The sequence below is a fragment of the Leptonychotes weddellii genome, chromosome 3 (assembly GCF_054177405.1).
Source record: "Leptonychotes weddellii isolate Sample4059 chromosome 3, ASM5417740v2, whole genome shotgun sequence".
NCBI lineage: Eukaryota > Metazoa > Chordata > Mammalia > Carnivora > Phocidae > Leptonychotes > Leptonychotes weddellii.
Window position 1 is genome coordinate 90680000 of NC_138371.1, and position 18935 is coordinate 90698934.

An 18935-nucleotide genomic window follows, 5' to 3' on the forward strand; every position below is an offset into this window, starting at 1 on the left:
GAGGGTTGCTGGAGTGGGGGTGGGAGGGATGGGATGGCTGGGTGATAGACATTGGGGAGGGTATGTGCTATGGTGAGCACTGTGAATTTTGTAAGACTGTTGAATCACAGACCTGTACCTCTGAAACAAATAATACATTATATGTTAAAAAAAAAAAAAAAAAAGAAGATGATAGCAGGAGGGGAAGAATGAAGGGGGGAAATCGGAGGGGGAGACGAACCATGAGAGACTATGGACTCTTAAAAACAAACTGAAGGTTTTAGAGGGGAGGGTGGTGGGGGAATGTGTTAACCTGGTGATGGGTATTAAGGAAGGCATGTTCTGCATGGAGCACTGGGTGTTATATGCAAACAATGAATCAGGGAACACTACATCAAAAACTAATGTTGTAATGTTGTAATGTATGGTGATTAACGTACCATAATAATAACAAAAAAATCAAGCCATCTATAAATAGAAAAAAAAAATTTTAAAAATAAAAAAGTGAATAATTCAAACATACATTGAATAAATGAATTTGTATAGGAACATGAAATGTGTAATTCTCTCTAAACCATATCTGTGTATTTCTATACCACTACTCCATCAACAAATACCTTTTACTTCTCTTTATACAAACACACACACAGTAGAATGAGTTGCTTTCATTCACTCAACTAAACTTTGTTGAATATATGTGGTCAAGTACTGGGAAACTAAGATGGACAAAAAAAGAAAAGATTTTTTGCTTCATGGAATTTATAATTTCTCAATGATAGATATCAAATAACTATACAAATGAGTGTATTACTATAGTGTGTGTGTATATATATATACACAATTGCTATTGAAGTCTGTATTATGTGTGTATAACATGCCTAACATGTGAACTTGATCTTGAGTGAAGAAAACATCCCTGTTTCTTTTAGAATGTAAGATCTAGGGCACCTGGGTGGCTCAGTCAGTTAAGTGTCTGCCTTTAGCTCAGGTCATGATCCCAGGGTCTGGGATCCAGCTTCCTGTTCAGTGGGAAGTCTTCTTCTCCCTTCTTCCCTCCCCACTGCTTGTGCTCTCTCTCTCTCTCAAAAATAAATAGATAAAATCTTAAAAAAAAGATTTAGAATGTAAGATCTATGAATCTATGCAAGTAAAGTTTCATGTTTGTTTAATTAACATAAAATTATTATTTGTTTCGGGGTACAGGTCTGTGATTCATCAATCTTATATGATACCCAGTGCTCATTACAACACATACCCTCCCCAATGTCCATCACCCAGTTACCCCCATCTCCCCACCCCTTTCCCCTCCAGCAACCCTCAGTTTGTTTTCTAAAATTAAGAGTCTCTTATGGTTTGTCTCCCTCTCTGGTTTCTTCTTGTTTCATTTTTTCCTCTCTTCTCCTATGATCCTCTGCCTTGTTTCTTAAATTCCACATATCAGTGAGATCATATGAGAATTGTCTTTTGTTTTTTGCTGAGTCCCCACCATTGGGTACAGTGAATTGCATATTGTGAGCACTCAATGAATATTGACTATGAATGCAAAAATGAAGCGAGGCTTGGACTCTGAAGGGTCAAGACAAAATGGAGAACAGAATTTCATACAAAGTCTTGTGCAAGAGCTGTGTGTAATAGTATGTGGAATTACCAAACCTGATGCTTTTAGGAATAAAGAACAATTTCATGTAACTAAAGTGTCAAGAGTGAGGAACTTGCTGTGAGAGGTTGCACTAGAAAGGGTATGGCTCCTCAAGACCTGTTGTCAAATTAAAGAATATAGTCAATATTCTCAGAGCAATGTGTAACCTTCAACTGATTATAATATGACTAAAATAGCCTTTCATAGGAACATCATTCTGGTTGAAATGAAGAGGGAATAGGTGAGATAAGAATAGAGATTGTAGGTGACTAGAGAAAGGATATAAATTAGGAGATTGGCTTCAACTGCACAAGCAAAAGATAACATTGATTTATACTAGACAGGCTGTGGTTGATTGAATAATGCCCCCCTCCAAAGACATCCACAGCCTACCCCCCAAAACCTGTAAATATGTTATCTGACACACACAAGAAATTTTATAAATGTGATTAAAATAATGATCTTGAAATGAGGGGACTATCCTAGATTGTTTGGGTGGACCCAGTGTAATCACATGAGTTTTTTGGAAGAGGAAAATAGAAGGGTCAGAGTCAGAGAGAGAGATGAGAAGCTACCATGCCAGTGGGCATTGAGGATGGGGTCATGAGCCAAGGAACACAGGCAGCCTTCAGAATCCAGAAAATTAGCGTAGGCACACATGGTGACAGTGAGGTGTACAAGTATTCAAGGGAAATTAATAAAATTATTAAAGATAACTTGGACTTAGTATATATATGGTGGTGAGATAAAGGGTATAGATAAATGGCTCCTAGGCAACTTTCAGGAGAGTTCACTTTGTTTGGAGTTGGGAACATGCTGATATGAAGCAGGAAGATTATGACTTCCTTTTTGGACCTACTGAAAATGAGTTGTCTTTTAAGATATGCAAAGGGAAATGTCAAATAGGCCATGGAGCTTATGCTTCTGAATCTCAAAGCTAGAGGGCCTATAGGGGAAGAAAACTAATCACAGACTTAATAACAATGAAGTTCTGAATAGAGCTGTTTGGAATGAGATATGGGGAGAAGCCAGACTGAAGTGGAAGTGAGGAGAGGGTTATAGATGAGGAAGTGGAGAGAGCTGACATAGATACTTTTCTCAAGTTCTTTGTGAAGTGGAAGAGAGAGAATTCTAGGATAGGAGGTCAAGGGAAGTTTAGAAGGTTTTCAGAGTTTTCATTTGTTTAGTATTAGAGAGTTTACATTCTCAAAGTAAAGAATTTTTATTTTTATTTATTTTTTTTAAGATTTTATTTATTTATTTGAGAGAGAGAGCAAGTGTGAGAGTACAAGTGGGGGAGGGGCGGGAGAAGGAGACGGAGAAGCAGGTTCCCCACCAAGCAGGGAGCCCGATGAGGGACTCGATTCCAGGACCCTGGGATCATGACCTGAGCCAAAGGCAGACACTTAACCGACTGAGCCACCCAGGCACCCCTCAAGGTAAAGAATTTTTAAAGAGGGAAATATTAAATATAATACAGAAAGAAGTATAATGAACTTTGCAGGTTTTTTGGTTTCTAAAAGATGAGAACCAAATAGGAACCAAATCATGTGGAGACATTGTCTGTAGATAAGGGAATGACCAGTATCTATATTATAACAGGAGGGAAGTGAGAAAAGGGTTATTATGGATAGAAGTGAGTTAGGGAGTTTTTGTAGCGAAAGTTTAAGAGAGTTTGTGATTAATGGAATGTGTGGTGTGTGTGTTTATACACCCATATGTATATAAGCTGACATATATAAGCTAACATACACACACACATATATATAAATGGTATTTACATATATGTATGAATAGCATTAATCAATTTTGGAACTGGAGAGAGAGAGGGAGAGAGAGAGAGATTGAGAAAGAGAGAGAGAGGGAAGGAGAGTGGAGAGGCAGTCTTATTCGTCCTCTAAGAGTGAGGCTGGGTGGAGAGACTGTTGGTGAGAGAATGAAGGTGGCTTAGATTTTGAGTGATAGAATTTTATCATGTGTATCTCCGTACCCTCAGTATGCCTAACAAGTAAAGAGCACACAACAAATTCAACTACTTTCCTCTTTATTTCTCTATAGATTTTTTTTACCATAATCGCTGCTTGTAGATTATTGTTTAATATCACTACTGTTTGAGTAAACTCTCTGTAGATAAATCGTTTTTTGAGCTTTTCACTAGAAATGACTCACCAATCCCTACCTATGTTCTTACTTATCCATTAATATTATTTTTAAAAATTTATTTCTTTATTAAAGAGAGAGAGCGTGAGCCGGGGTGGGGAGGGGCAGAGCGAACGAATCTCAAACAGACTCCCTACTGAGCACAGAGCCCAAGGTAGGGCTTAATCTCATGACCCCAAGATCATGATCTGAGCCAAAATCAAGAGCCAGCAGCCTAACCAACTGAGCCACCCAGGCTCCCCTCCATTAATATTATTAATCACTAGCCCCATGTTTCATAAAATGAGGACCATGCCTCAGGCACTTGGTTTGCTACATACTGTGTAAAACAGATAGAAGATAAGTAGAGGAGAGAAATTGGGTGGGGAAGATAAATTTGCTTGATATTAGATATGAAAGCATAGAATTGATAAAAATGTACAATGCTAACTCATATAGACAAGGACAGTAACAATGACTGGTGGGGACAGAACATAAAAGTGAATATTTAACTAAATACTGATAAAGGTAGATGACAAAATGGTGATAAAAATGGAGGGAAGAGGGTACAGAGTCCTTCCCCTCATGTCCCCTTCCCCTTATCTTTAATCTATAGCCACAACTCGTCTGGAACTTTAAGGGTGAAATAGGTAAAAATGGTTGGAAATGAGGTAAAATTATTATACATGAATAGCTCCTTTGTGGTGTGCATTATCCTTGGTATTTTCAGGAAAAAAAAAAAGAGAGAGAGGAAAAGTTTGATTAAGATGAGTGTAGGGGATGTCCACCTTCATAATATTTAAGGTCTTTATTGCCTCCTTTAGTTAATTTTAACTGCATATTTTAAAATTTAAGTGACAGTTAACAATACTATTTAGCATTCATCCGTGACTGTCATCATTTTTATGCCTGCTGAATCTGTATTCTTATTCTTTGTTTAAGAAAGTAAGAAAGGTACCAAAAAATGGCATATAATATTCTTTAAAATATGCAGGCAGGGCAACATGTTCCATATTTATAGGTCTAGCTACACTTGATTATATTGCATTCAGTTTCTTGGAAGAGAGCAAGGTAATTGATTATGTTATTGTTTAAATAAAATGCCAGTGAAAATAATATTTTAAAAACCAGTTTGAACCACCCCTACAATGTTGTACATAAAAAGACAATCCAAGAAGAAATCAATATAATTGAGTAAAAAGACAAATCTCTGTTGCCAGCAACCATATAAATCACACCCATTGCAAGCCGCTTGCCATTATTAACTACAGTCGTATTTGCCTCACTGTAGCCAAATATGGGAGCAGGTGTGCATACGTATATTTAGCTAAGGGGAAACTGCTTTTCTCTATTTCCTAAGGTAATATGGCTTGTATGTTTCTTTCTATCAGAGTTGCCTTCTTAAAGCAAATGAGTTTTGAGCTAAGGATGGAAAAATGCTAACCTTAAGAAGAAGAGAGTGAAATCTATTCTGAGTAGATTGAGCACTGGCTGGAAAAGTAATGAGTGGGAAGTGAGGGAGAAATTAAGGATGTGGAACAGAACAAAGAGGATGTGTTACACTGGCACTTAGTGAAAAATAAAATTAGAAAGGTGTTTGGCTTGGAAGAAAGAAGAGGAGAAAGAAAGAGATTTTCAGCTTACAGTGTGATAGATCTGTAGAGTGAGGTGCCATTTTCCCATCTGTAAGCAGAAAGTTGTATTGGTGATGCTGGGCTAACACTTGTCTACTTCAATGGCTTGTGCTTAAGTCCCTAAGGAATTTGCTTTAAAGTTTAGCATGCCTAAAATTTAAACATGTTAAGCCATGGATGACTGAGGTATTGTGTTTTATTTAAGCCAGCGAGATCTAATGCACTCTGTTGAAATGGTGTAGCATACAGCTATATTCATACTGATGATATAGTATCAGGACAAAACTACAAAATAATCACATGGTTTAGGATGGTTTAAGAACAATGACCACAGCGATTTGGAAGATAATAAGACAAAGTATGTTGATTACAAAAGCTAACATAACCACATTCCTCCAGTAGAATTGGCTTAAACATAAATAAAACTGTTTACATAAGGGAGAAAAATTCGGTAACTAAACATGAAGTTTACTGAATATACTATCGGGAATGGAGTACAGATTATTGCTAAAGTTTAACTTGTAAAGAATCTTATATTTTTAGGTCATGATTATTAGAGCTTAAGGAATAGTCTTTCTGCAACTACACTTATTGAACCTTTCTCATGGGATTTTATGTAAGTATCTAAGATAATACACACACATAACTGCTGTGCCATTATGCATCAAATATCTCAGTGGAATCAGAAAAATTTAGTTAGATTTATGTGTATGGCCTCTGGGATATAAAATATGTGGATAAAATAGTTGAAAATTTTCACTTAATTTTCAGGCTGTTGTGGTGACAGATAAATAGTTATAAACTTTAGGGCAATAATTACAACTGAGAGGCTCTCAGGAAATACATGTTTAAAAATTTTTCTTTATTCTAGCTCTTAATCTTATTTTGTACTGTATCTAAAATATCAAACATAAGCATGTTCTTTGAACAAATTCATAACTCTGAGAAATAAGTGGATTATTTTACTAATTTTTCATTGAACCATTCATATAATTATATATATACAAAGATCTCAGTAGCTATCATTCATATAAGGGAGAAATGGTAGAAAGAAATGAGGGGGTTTACTCATGTAGAGGGATTTGGGTCCAGATGAAAAATGAATTAGGGGCGTCTAGGTGGCTCAGTTGGTTAAGCATCTACCTTTGGCTCAGATCATGATCCTAGAGTCCCGGGATTGAGCCCTGCATCAGGCTCCCTGCTCAGCGAGGAGTCTGCTTCTCCCTCTGCCCCTCACCCTGCTCTCTCTCTCTCTCTTAAATAAATAAATAAAATCTTAAAAAAAAGAAAAATTAATTAAACATATAGATCTAGGATCTATTTGGACATATGGTTTGTACATCTCCTGTGTCACCCCAATATACTCAATACATTTCTATATTACTAGTTCACTGTAGATTTGTTTCCTTTTATCTATTACCTACCAAATTCTATTTGATTTTTAATTTATCTTTGAAATCCAATGAGGTGAACTCTCAGAATTCAATGTAGACACAGGTAGAGGTAAAGTGATACAATGATAACTATAACATGTTTATATTAGTCAAATCCCTTTTTAATTGCATGTGAATGAAATTCTAATCACAATGAAGTTTAAGGATCCACTAAATAATACAAGCACTAATATAATATGTTAATTGGGGTTAAGGGGAAACAGTTAAAAAAAAATCAACAACACCCAAAACAGAAGTCACTCTCTGAATTCTGGGTAGAAAGAGTTTAATATAGGAACCACTGGAATGAGAGAAGTCACCATTAAAGATCAGTCAAGGTTTCATCAGAAGGGCAGAATCACCAACAGTGATGTAGAATAATGATGGGATTTGACCATACACAATGGAGGGCCCGGCTAACAAGTTTATGCCAGCTACTGCTTCTGTGTTGGGTGCTAGACTGGCATCAGCTGGGCAGGCGGTCAAGAAAAGATGAATATATGGGCGCCTGGGTGGCTCAGTTGGTTAAGCGACTGCCTTCGGCTCAGGTCATGATCCTGGAGTCCCGGGACCCGAGTCCCGCATCGGGCTCCCTGCTCGGCAGGGAGTCTGCTTCTCCCTCTGACCCTCCCCCCTCTCATGTGCTCTCTGTCTCTTTCATTCTCTCTGTCTCAAATAAATAAATAAATAAATCTTTAAAAAAAATAATAATAATACTCTTAAAAAAAAAAAAAGAAAAGATGAATATGGAGTGGAGAAGAACAGGACAAACTGGCTGCAAATGGGAAATCTGGAACCCCTGAGGTGGAGCTCGAACCTACATGGGCCTCTCATGACTTCTAACCTTGCTTTCTATGATAAGAGCAACTGCAGTAGAAGCTGGTGAACCTTCTGGGTGTCTGGTTGGCACAGCTGGTTGAGTGTCTGACTCGGTTTCAGCTCAGGTCATGATGTCAGGGTCGTGGGATTGAGTCCTATGACGGACTCCACACTCAGCACGGAGTCTGCTTGGATTTCTCTCTCTCTCTCCCTCTGCTCCTCCCTCTCAATGTCTCTCTCAAATAAATAAATAAATACATAAATACATAAGAAGAAGAAGCTGGTGACCTTCATTACAGAGCTAAATATGCATCTTTTTGGAGAGTTAGAGAAGCTAAAGTAAGAGAGATCCTGAAGAAGCTGTAAGAGCTACAAGCTGGGCTGCCCGCAAAGTGAAGCAGTGGACCCATCACAACACAGGCCAATACATAGCCTGAGTCAAACTTGACCTGTCTAGAATATCCATGAGTGCTGCCTCACTTTTACCTTATGAATCTCACTAAATATCTCTTGAGGCCAGCTTCGTCCCAGAACCCAACAGAGGAGAGAATTCTTGAAATACAGTTGCAGTTTAGCTGATACAGAAACATAAGAGGGAGACTGCATAAAGGTTACTAAAAATCAACCGGAAAGCACAAGCAGGTCATCCTCAGAAGGTCACTGCAAAACTGCTAAGGAATCTCTAAGAAACTCTCATTAACATTCTGTCTTGGCAGCAGCAAATGGCTGGTTCTTAGAAGCTCACAGGAGAGCCACTGAATCTCATGTCTTCCTCATTCATATGAGTACAATTGTACTGAGAGAATAATGACTCTTCTTTCTTTTCGACCCTCCAGATTTCCACAGAGTTTCTCTTATGGAAATCACTCGAAGCCAGAACCATAAAGGGAAGAAGATTCTGGGACATGAGATTCCTGGCTTCTCCGATGCACTGCAGTAAAGCCCTTGAGAGAGGAGGTCCTGAGGATGCTGGAATGGCAAGGGACAATCCAGAAAATATAAATATTCAACATGTGGCCTTACCTAGGGGAGGATCATGTACTATGTCCTGAAAGGATCAGGAAACAGCAGAGGGGATGATATTTAAGCTGACTCTAAGGAGAGATAGAAATGTTCAGGCAGTGTATATAGAAAAGTAGGAAAGGTGAGGAGAGCAGAGAGCTTGAGCACAGGCATGGGTAGGCGGGAACACGTGGCTTACACCAAGAGCTGCACTAGCTGGGGAGGACTGCAGTTTGCAATGCAGGATGTGAGAGGAAAGGGGGGGATGGGTCTGGAAAGGGGGCATAAGAAACTTAAAGGCAATGGTGTGCCTCATGAGGGAATAACGTGGGTAAATTGGCCTTTGAGGCAACAGATAATAGGCAACAATGAAGAACAACTCCAAGTAGGAGACTGGAAACAGTGCAACTGGGTTCCCCTTTCAGAAAGTTTAAGTGAGAAATGATAGAAAGTGACTGAAATCTTGAAAGTTGGACTAAAAATATGACCAGATTAATGAGTTTGATAAGTTGGGGAGGTCTCCTGGAGTCCTGGCTTGGGTGGCTGTTGTTCCATCCATCACCCTTGAGGAGACAGGAAGCGAGAAGAATCGAGGAAAATTATGAATTTGGTTTTAAAACAGTTGGAGTTGGTATCCTGTGAACTATTCACATAACGTTCAGTGTACAGTTGTGAATATGAGTACCAAACTCAAGGAAGAAGCCTTGGTGGAAACGTATTTGTGAGTAATTATTGAAGCATAGTTGAGATTACAGGCATGAATGAATGTTGATAAAACAAGCCATGTCATGAATAATAAACCTCTTACTCAGTAGTTGATGAGAGCTTGGCCCTATGCTTCAACTGTGGATTCTTTAAAAAGTAGATAATAAATTGTTCCTGCCCACCCAGCAATAAGTAAATATCTCTGTGTACGTGTGGTTCAGATTTTAAACTTAAGGAAGTATGAGTAATATACTCATAAGCAACTGGACATAAATAGTAAAAATTGTGCATATTTTACAACTAGATTTTTTGTTGGACTCTCAGTGACAGATCTCATTACCTTTGAGTTTAGCCTCATTTTCTTCATCTATGTGGGGAAAACGAAACTAGAAAATCATATATAATAAGTCTGCCATAAAATCAAAATTCCATAAACGTGTTATAAGAATAACTGTGATTTCATGTATCAAAGTTAAAAGTTTAAAAGAAACATTTAGATATTCAGTCATCTAAATGTTTATAAATGCCCTGCAGTAGGTTAGACCAGACATCCTCATAATTAACTCTATGTTCCTGTTTTGATGCAGATTTCAGTTTTATGTGGTAACAATATCTGACTACACTAAATAAGCATATATTCTGTCCATGCTTAATTGTCCATTATTCCCAGTAATAGAATACTTATTATTTGGGAGAAAAATGTAATTGAAGTTTAATATTGTAATAATAAACAAATTAAGATATCATTACTACTTTTTATAATCCTCTGTCTTAAAGCACTGCTTGATTTGGAGGCACATTAGCTTTTCCCCAAGGACTGAACCACTAATAATGAATTTCAGGGGAAGAATAAATGCACAATAGAGACTTATAGACAGATAGAGAGTCATATCTTCTAACATGTTAAGAGGTCTCTGAGTGTCATACTTTCCACCTCTGTGCTCTGCATTCAGTCTTAAAGAGAAAAGTTTGGGCATAAATAGTGGACAAAATGTTCTTGTGGACACATAATTAGATAAGTTTACTATTGGGGAAAAGGCAGCTTTTTCTAGAAGATATGTTGAAATAAAAGTCCTGTTTCCTTCTGGTGATCTTCCTTTATTTCTTCCCTTCCTTTATTTCTTCACGTGGTTGAATCATATCTGAAAGTTGAGGAACATAACTGTGCTTTGTGGGGAGTCCAACTGAAATGCCACATAAATCAAAACTGCCAAGGACTTGTCACTTGATTTACAAATTAAGAAATTGGTTCTCATTCACAAATGTGCCAATGCTAAAACATAGGGAATGTGTGGTGCTGGATAACTAGGTTCTTTTATGTTTTTCATAGTTTAAATCAGGGAAGAAATACATTCTCTGTGAATGGTCAGGTAGTAAAGATTTTAGGCTTTGAAAGTTATGAGGTATCTGTTGAGGCTGTTCAACTCTTCTGTTGCACATGAAAGCAGCCATAGAGGATTTGTAAAGGAGTAAGGAGATAACATTAAAGAAAAAGAACAATACTATAGAAGGAATGCTGAGTAAAAATATTTAAAAAGCATTCTCAAAGTTAAATAAAATCTTTTTACTTTAAAGATTTTATTTAGGGGCACCTGGGTGGCTCAGTTGGTTAAGCGACTGCCTTCGGCTCAGGTCATGATCCTGGAGTCCCAGGATCGAGTCCCGCATCAGGCTCCCCGCTCAGCGGGGAGTCTGCTTCTGCCTCTGAACCTCTCTTCTCGTGTTCTCTCTCTCATTCTCTCTCTCTCGGATAAATAAATAAAATCTTTAAAAAAAAATAAAGATTTTATTTATTTATCCGAGAGAGAGCACACAAGCCGGGGGAGCAGCAGAGGGAGAGGGAGAAGCAGGCTCCCCACTGAGCAGGGAGCACCACATGGGGCTCCATCCCAGGACCCTAAGATCATGACCTGAGCCGAAGGCAGATGCTTAACCGACTGAGCCAGGCACCCAGTTTAAAAAAAATCTTGTCCTTGGTAATGTCCTTAAGCAGATCAATGAACCAACCACAGCACCATCCTGCCTCTTGACTTTTGTTTGGTAAGGCAATATAGTTCTTCTTTATTTGTAGCTGTTTTGTTTTTGTTGTTACTTGCATCCTAATTCATCTTGAACTAATTCCCTTCAGCCAAATACATAATAAAATATTCAACCTCAGCACATCATGCCTCAATACATAGGTCATTTGTGGATACTCAGTATAATATTAACTGAGTAGTTAATGATAATTGAGCTAAATTGTAGGTTTGATGCTCATGGGTTCAGTAGAGTTGTTCTATTTTATAATTATGGTCTTCCATTTTCTACAGTTCAGTAAGTTGAAAGAGGACAGTGGAGTACCATTTTATTCATTCTACAATATTTATTGGTCAACTTCCATGTGCAGGCACTGAACTTGCTACTGGCAATTTAATGGTAAGTAAAATAGGTTTGATTCTGATTACAGGCAGCAAGCATTCTTGTAGGTGAGAAAGACATTAATCAGATAATCACAAAATTATGTCTTTACAAACTGTGATAAGTGCTACAAGGGGTAAGTACAGAGAATCATGTGAGTCTGAACAGTGAGATACAGTCTCATCTAAGGATTAGAAAAGATTTTCATGAAGAAACAGTGCTTGAGTGGAGACCTGAAGGGTGTTTAGGAAAGGGTTCCACAAATAAAGACATTAAACCATTTAAGATAAAAAGTGGCAGTAGTTCTCAAACTTCCAAGTTGTAGCAGAACCTTTTGCAGAATTTCTGGGCCCTGCACAGAGTCTCCGATTCAGTAGGTGTGAGCTGGGGCCTGAGAATATGCATTTTTAATGGGGTCGCAGGGAATGCTGATGTTTTGATTGAGGGACCACACCTGAGAACCATGCATACGTGATTTAGCAAAGCCATTTTTTTTTCCTTTTCTATACTAGTATCATGAAAAGCTGAATATGAAAAGCACTCTAGATTGAGAATCAAGAAAGATACATTAATTATATATCTATCCTCAGCCTATGTAGGACTCAAGGCCCTTCCCTTGTTCAGTATTTTATATCAACACAATTGCTCAGAGTAACTGATTTGGTCCTTAAAACACCTTTCTGAATGAGGTAGACATGAGATGGTTATAACTCTCTCCTGATTATTTAACCATCATTAAATGGCTTCTCCACAGATACGGAATTAAAATGGGGCTGAAGCCAGGGCTTCACAGCAACCTCTTCACTCCACATGCCCTACCCTTTCCATTATACAGCATTTAAATAAACATTATGCTTCCTTCCAACACTAACATTTACTGTTTCTATTAAGTGCCTGATAAATTGTCTTAATAGTCATGGCCCCACACTATTAACTGAAAATTAAAACTCAAGTGGTTTGTTATCCTGTCATTATTCTGAAAAGTAAGTCAAATTTATACCACTTGATGTCCTCAGCAAATGACTTCAGTGTGGTTCTCTTCAACACAGAAATGGGAATCTTTTATATAGTAAATATGATTCTATAGGAAACAAAGCAAGAAAAACTAATAATACAATTTTTTCAAAAGATGACAGTGGGGGTAAGCATTCAAGCATTTATTTCAACAAGGAGAGCAATTCAAATGAGAATGTGTGTGTGTGTGTGTGTGTGTCTGTCATTGGAGGGTGAAGTACTAAAAACTGTCTTTGTGCATTTATTTATATGGAGTCTCTGGTTTGTTTGTTTTCAATAAAATGTCTTCAAAATTTCTCCCTTCTATATAACATAAGAATATACTATTACATCATTTCCCATTTGAATATAAGTTGATAAAATGATATGCCTCACGTTTTCCCATGTTCTTTATTATGGACTTTATTATGGGCTTAGCACTAATGAGACAAATCTCCAGTTGCGTTTCAGGGTACCATCATTCATATTTTAGAGTTTTCTAACAATATTTGTGTATGATTTGCAGTTCTCATAGTGAATAATGAGGTGAAATATTAATTAGGTTTACTAATGTAAATAAGCATTGTTAACCTACTGATGGGAAAGGTTGTAAAGAGATCAATTATTCTTCTTGTCAACTGCACCAAAGAATGTGTTTTATGTCACCATTTTTTTCCAATATCAATATCAACAAGAATAATATATTATCAACTTTAGAGAGAAAAATGTACATTAAAATCATGATGAATATATATAATCAAAACAGGAAATAGGCTTAAATTATTGATTTCTTATTATACTGCTATTGGCACATTGCTTTCCTATAATGCGTTGATGAATTTTAAAAAATGAAAGGCTTTTTTTGGAAGTTCAGTAGAAATATCACCTTTTTTATTTATTCATTCATTCATTCATTCATTCATTCATTCACTGAGGGCCTGCTCTATAGTAAGTGAAGTTCTAGGCATTAGTGATATTTAACAAAACAGATGAAAAATCTCTATTTCAAAGAATTACCTTCTAGGGAGCAAAATTAAGAAAAGATAGATAAATAGACTATTAGTTGACAATAAATTCTATGGTGAAAAATAAAGCTAGGAATTCAGAGAGAGAGTTGGAAAGGCCTTTCTAATTTTAAATAGAGTAGTGAGGTGATATTAACAGAGAACATGACAGTTGCATGAAGACCTAAATAAAATGAGGGAGTGATCCCTGCAGTTGATTCCCTGGGCAAACAATATCCGGGTAAAGGGCAGATGGAGATAAGTAGAAGCTATTTGGAACCTTGGTTGAAAGTTAACATTAAAATAAGAGTACAAAAAGTACCACAAATGACTTCAAACTATCCAAGTCAGGTATTTCATTTTTAACAAGTTCCCAGGTGATGCCGATGCTGCTGGTCCATGGACCACACTTGTGAGTAGCACAGGTGCGTACACATAGAGACCATCCAAGTCCTGAAGGCTGGTACAGAAGTAGAAGACACAGTGATCCTTGTGAGATGAGAAAATGTCAGAAAAAAAAACAAAGAATAGCTGCAGCCACCAGACTTGCTGTATTTGTAAATCCTTGAGAAATCAAAGAGCTGTATCTCTAAAGTATTTACGATAGTAGGACATTAACAGCCCATGCCCATATGAATAAGCAGTAACAGTTGAGAGCTGATCCTCTTCCTATCCTTCTATCCCTAGAAATGACTGCCAGATCAGCAGTGACAGAACATGCCCAAGTCACTCTTGGCAATGGAGGTAGCTCCTTTCTCTCACCCGCGCCATGTAGAAGGGCGTCCTCTACTGGACGGATTGAAACATACCAGTTTTTGCCAAACTTTGGGGTTCTTGGACTTAACAAAAGAAGGAGGAATTAAAGACAAATCTCTTTTTTCAGCAGGACTGGGGCAGGATGTGAGATTTCAAATCCTACCATGAAGAAGTAGGACACGTTGATTATATATAATTATTTGTATTTGCATTTATACGTTTGCATCTTTGCCCAGTCTATAAACTGGAAGCTCCTGGAGGCACAAGGACAAGGCAGGCAGGGACTTTGGCTTTTTGTATTTCCATATAGGCACAGAGCAAATATCCAGAGTGTGTTGTGCTCAGATACTCAAATAATGATAACTAGTTATAGATGTGTATTCATGCATTTTTGTGTAATATCACAAAAATGTTAAAATGACCATGTGTCCAGGGTTCTTGGAGATAACATTTTTGCCTCTTGCAGCTGCACAGTTTACATCAATTATCTCAAAGCCATTCTTTGCTGCTTTTCACTAGTTTTCATTCTTTAAGGATCATTGTATCCTGTCCCTTCATATCAACCCTCAGGACTGAGAGATTCTCAATGTATATGCACCTACCCAAAGTGCAGTCCATGGACCAGCAGCATTAGCATCAACTGAGAATTTGTTAAAAATGAAATTTGGAGGCCCGTTCCAGACCTACTGAATCCCAGGCCAGTAATCTGTGTTGAGTACCACTGGTGCACATTGATTTCTTAGCTGGTACTATCATACTGTTTGGTTTTGTTATGGGTTTTTTCTCCCTGCTTTTCTGTATTCATCTTGTGCTCTCTGGTAATTGTCTTTCATAAATCCCACTTGATTATTCCTTTTCCCTCCTTTACTTTAGATCCCATACCCTCTGAAAGAGGGAAAAATGTGCTTTAGGCCTTTGTACAGGGTGATGTCAGTGAATGTGTACAAAGTATGTCATTACAAGCAGATGCCCTCATTGAGATGAGCACAGAGAGCTACAAATGATTTTAGTGACACTGATTTTCAGAGCAGTAAAGAGGGTAACTAGATTGGAGAATGTGCTTACCTCTTTCATGGGGAATCTGATGTCAGTTGTCCCAGTATTTTGTTCTTTTGTCCTTCTTAATCAAAACCAAGGAACATTAGAAAAGATAAATTTTATATACATACACATATATATCATATATATATGATAGACATATAAAACATATAGACATATAGGGATGTAGTATGTATGTAATTTTAACAGAGCACTCATGAGTTAAAACAAAGTTAATGCTGCGCTCCCAGTTCTCTCCCCCACCACACACACAGAGTCCATTAACCTGCAAAGAAATCCTATGCACATAGGCATACTAAAGTGCGAATGGTCCATAGTGTCTTCGTTCAAGAAATACACTGGATATGTATCACATTTTTTGAATGATAAAAGAAAAGGTGAAGGTCATATATGTATCCATGCCTAATCTGTCCCAGAAAGTTTGAAAGATACCCTCCTATCACTTTCTTTGGCTCTCATGACTTAATGTATTTAGGACCATAAACATGTAATTGAGAGACAGGGGGCATTTGTGACGGAATACTTGTTTACCAGATTTCTCATTGCAAATTATTCATAGATAGTCATAGCTTAATAATGACACGGGCTAGGTAAATAAGTAATTGAATAGTATATTGACATCATGTACAACGAAGGGAATAAGAAGACACTGTAGAGTTCTAAGCATGGGGAAATTGCATGAAAAACCAGAACTGCCATAGAAAGAACACTAAATTAGAAATCAAGACACCTGGGGCACCTGGGTGGCTCAGTCGTTAAGCGTCTGCCTTCAGCTCAGGTCATGATCCCAGGGTCCTGGGATCGAGTCCCACATCGGGCTCCCTGCTCAGCGGGAAGCCTGCTTCTCCCTCTCCCACTCCCCCTGCTTGTGTTCCCTCTCTCGCTATCTCTCTCTCTGTCAAATAAATAAATAAAATCTTAAAAAAAAAAAAAAAAAGAAATCAAGACACCTAACTCCCCTTCAGGTTTCACTAATATGTGATGCTGGAACAATGATTTCATGTATTAAACTTTTTCTTATCCATTGGAATACATTATATATAAGCTTCTCTTAAACATATGATTTAATTTTATAGTCTTACCTATAATACTTGATTTTATTGTGTCTTGGATGTACTCCAACAGGCGTCGTTGTATAATAACAAACAACGACTACATTTCGCAGTTATGATCACACATATTTATGTAGGCATAGTATAATATTGAAACTACCATCAGACTTTGGCTAACGTTTTTACTCAATGTGGTCACACCATTTTGCCTCTGTGTGGACTTCCTGACTTCATTATACTTTCCCTCCTCTTTTCTACATCCCCTATCTGAAAAAAAAAAAAAAAACCATCTTAGAGATGACATCCCCATAGCCAACAGTGACAAATATATCAGTATTCATGTATTACAATGAGTAATAACTCATGACAGCCTTTATTTGTCTGAAAGCTTAGGTTCTAAGGACCAAACATTAAGAAATGAAGCTCTGATAGCATTATCCCATTACTCTTAATAACATCTCATCTAGTAGACAGACTAATATGATTTTCATTGCTTTTAATTTGAAGTCCATCAGATTACATGCACCAATAAAAAGGCCTGGCATCAGAGTCTGCACAAGCATGAGAGAAACAGAATCTCTGTAATGAAACCCCATGCAAGGCTTATCAGTTACTAACACGAGGTAAAATGCTAAGTAACACCCAGTCAGGAAATCTACGTATTCATGTAGAATTTTTTCTGCTGCAATAGAAAGATAACATTAACATTCTGACATATTAAAACACTGTGTTTGTATGGCTTCAGATGTGGGACTACATAATAAAGATGTTTCAATCTCTAAAGATTTACAGGATCATTCTGATTCATTGAAGCCACATGAAGTCAGAATACTCATCTGAATGTACATAGCACAGACCTTTGGAGATTTGTTCCTTTCACTTGCTGTTTGTTCCAGTCCCTCCTCTCCCTCCCTCTCCTTTGATTCCATGCTTTGATATTTTGGGAAACATAAAGCCTTTGTATGGCTTCTGCCATTCCCATATTCAGGCAGAAAAGAGATTCCTCTACCAAGAATTATTTTTCTTGGCTTGGACCTGATATTCACACGTTTGCATTTGTTTGGTTTATAATATCCTAGGAGGCGCTTGTTGAAACAAAAATATATTATTTGGGAAGAGATGCCTTATTAAGTTATATCCATGCACAATTAGTCATGGATTGGGGTTATTAGATTAGCTAGTATCTTGTCAAGGCCTTATGCCAATGGATTCAAACACTATTTGGTTATATAATAACTTGGTCCAGGGGAAATACATGTCTTCATTGATCCTGGCCTGACAAACTGGAATCCAGGGATTTCTGTTTCTCTTGTTAGCCTTTTTTATGACCTGCAGTACTAACAGTAAGTACCCTTATTCATTTATTTTCTCCAGGGAAAATGGTTTCCACCCATCCTAGAAATTAAACTCATTATCAACATATTCATTCTGAAGTTACTTATCTGGCAAGCTCACCATCCCAGAAGATGACTGATGAGTGTGTGTATGTGTGTGTGTGTGTGTGTGTGCCTGGATGCATATGTTCACACAGGCAGAGCAGGAATTCTTAAGTGAGACAATGGAAAATTGAACTTCTTCATTGCATAATGTGCACAAATACTTCTCATATTGAGAAAGTAAAAGCAAATCTATATTGACTGTGTTCTCTATAACATTGCTTGAAATACACTGGAGAACTATAAAAATATATTACTATTGACATATAACTTCTGGCAAATTATTGACTGTGCTTCTTAGCTGATGGAGGCTGCTGAGTAAGCACTCTGAGTTGGAGAAGACTGTTATAGAGAGAGTAGGCACCATGAGTTATCCTTGTTGGGACTGGAAGTCGAACGGGGATAGGGAACTAAAGTGACTACACCTCACTTAGGGAATTGCTAAAGATGCTAAAAAGTATCAATGCCTTAGAAATATAGCTTCACATTATTTTTATAGTGTAACTACCTCTAACTTCTCTCCTAAGCTTAAATAAAAATAGTACAAGCTATTTGAACAAATTCAATATTTAACATATTTATGTTATTTAATATTTACTATATTATTTATTATATTCTCTTCTCCCAGACAATTTTCAGATAATCTGTAAACCCATCCTGGTTGTCATTTGTCTTTTGTACCATTTGGTGATGGAACAGCCCTTCATTTTCCAGCCTTACCGTAGTATAATCAGTGTTGGCAAGTAGCCAGTACTGTCATTCCTGATGTCCCTACGCTGCACCGGTCCGTGAGCCGCCATTTTGTTGCTCCTTATACCGTAAGATTCTTCTATTCTCCACAACTCAGCCTGTTCCGCCACACAACAGGAGTGCCCTTAATCATGCTTT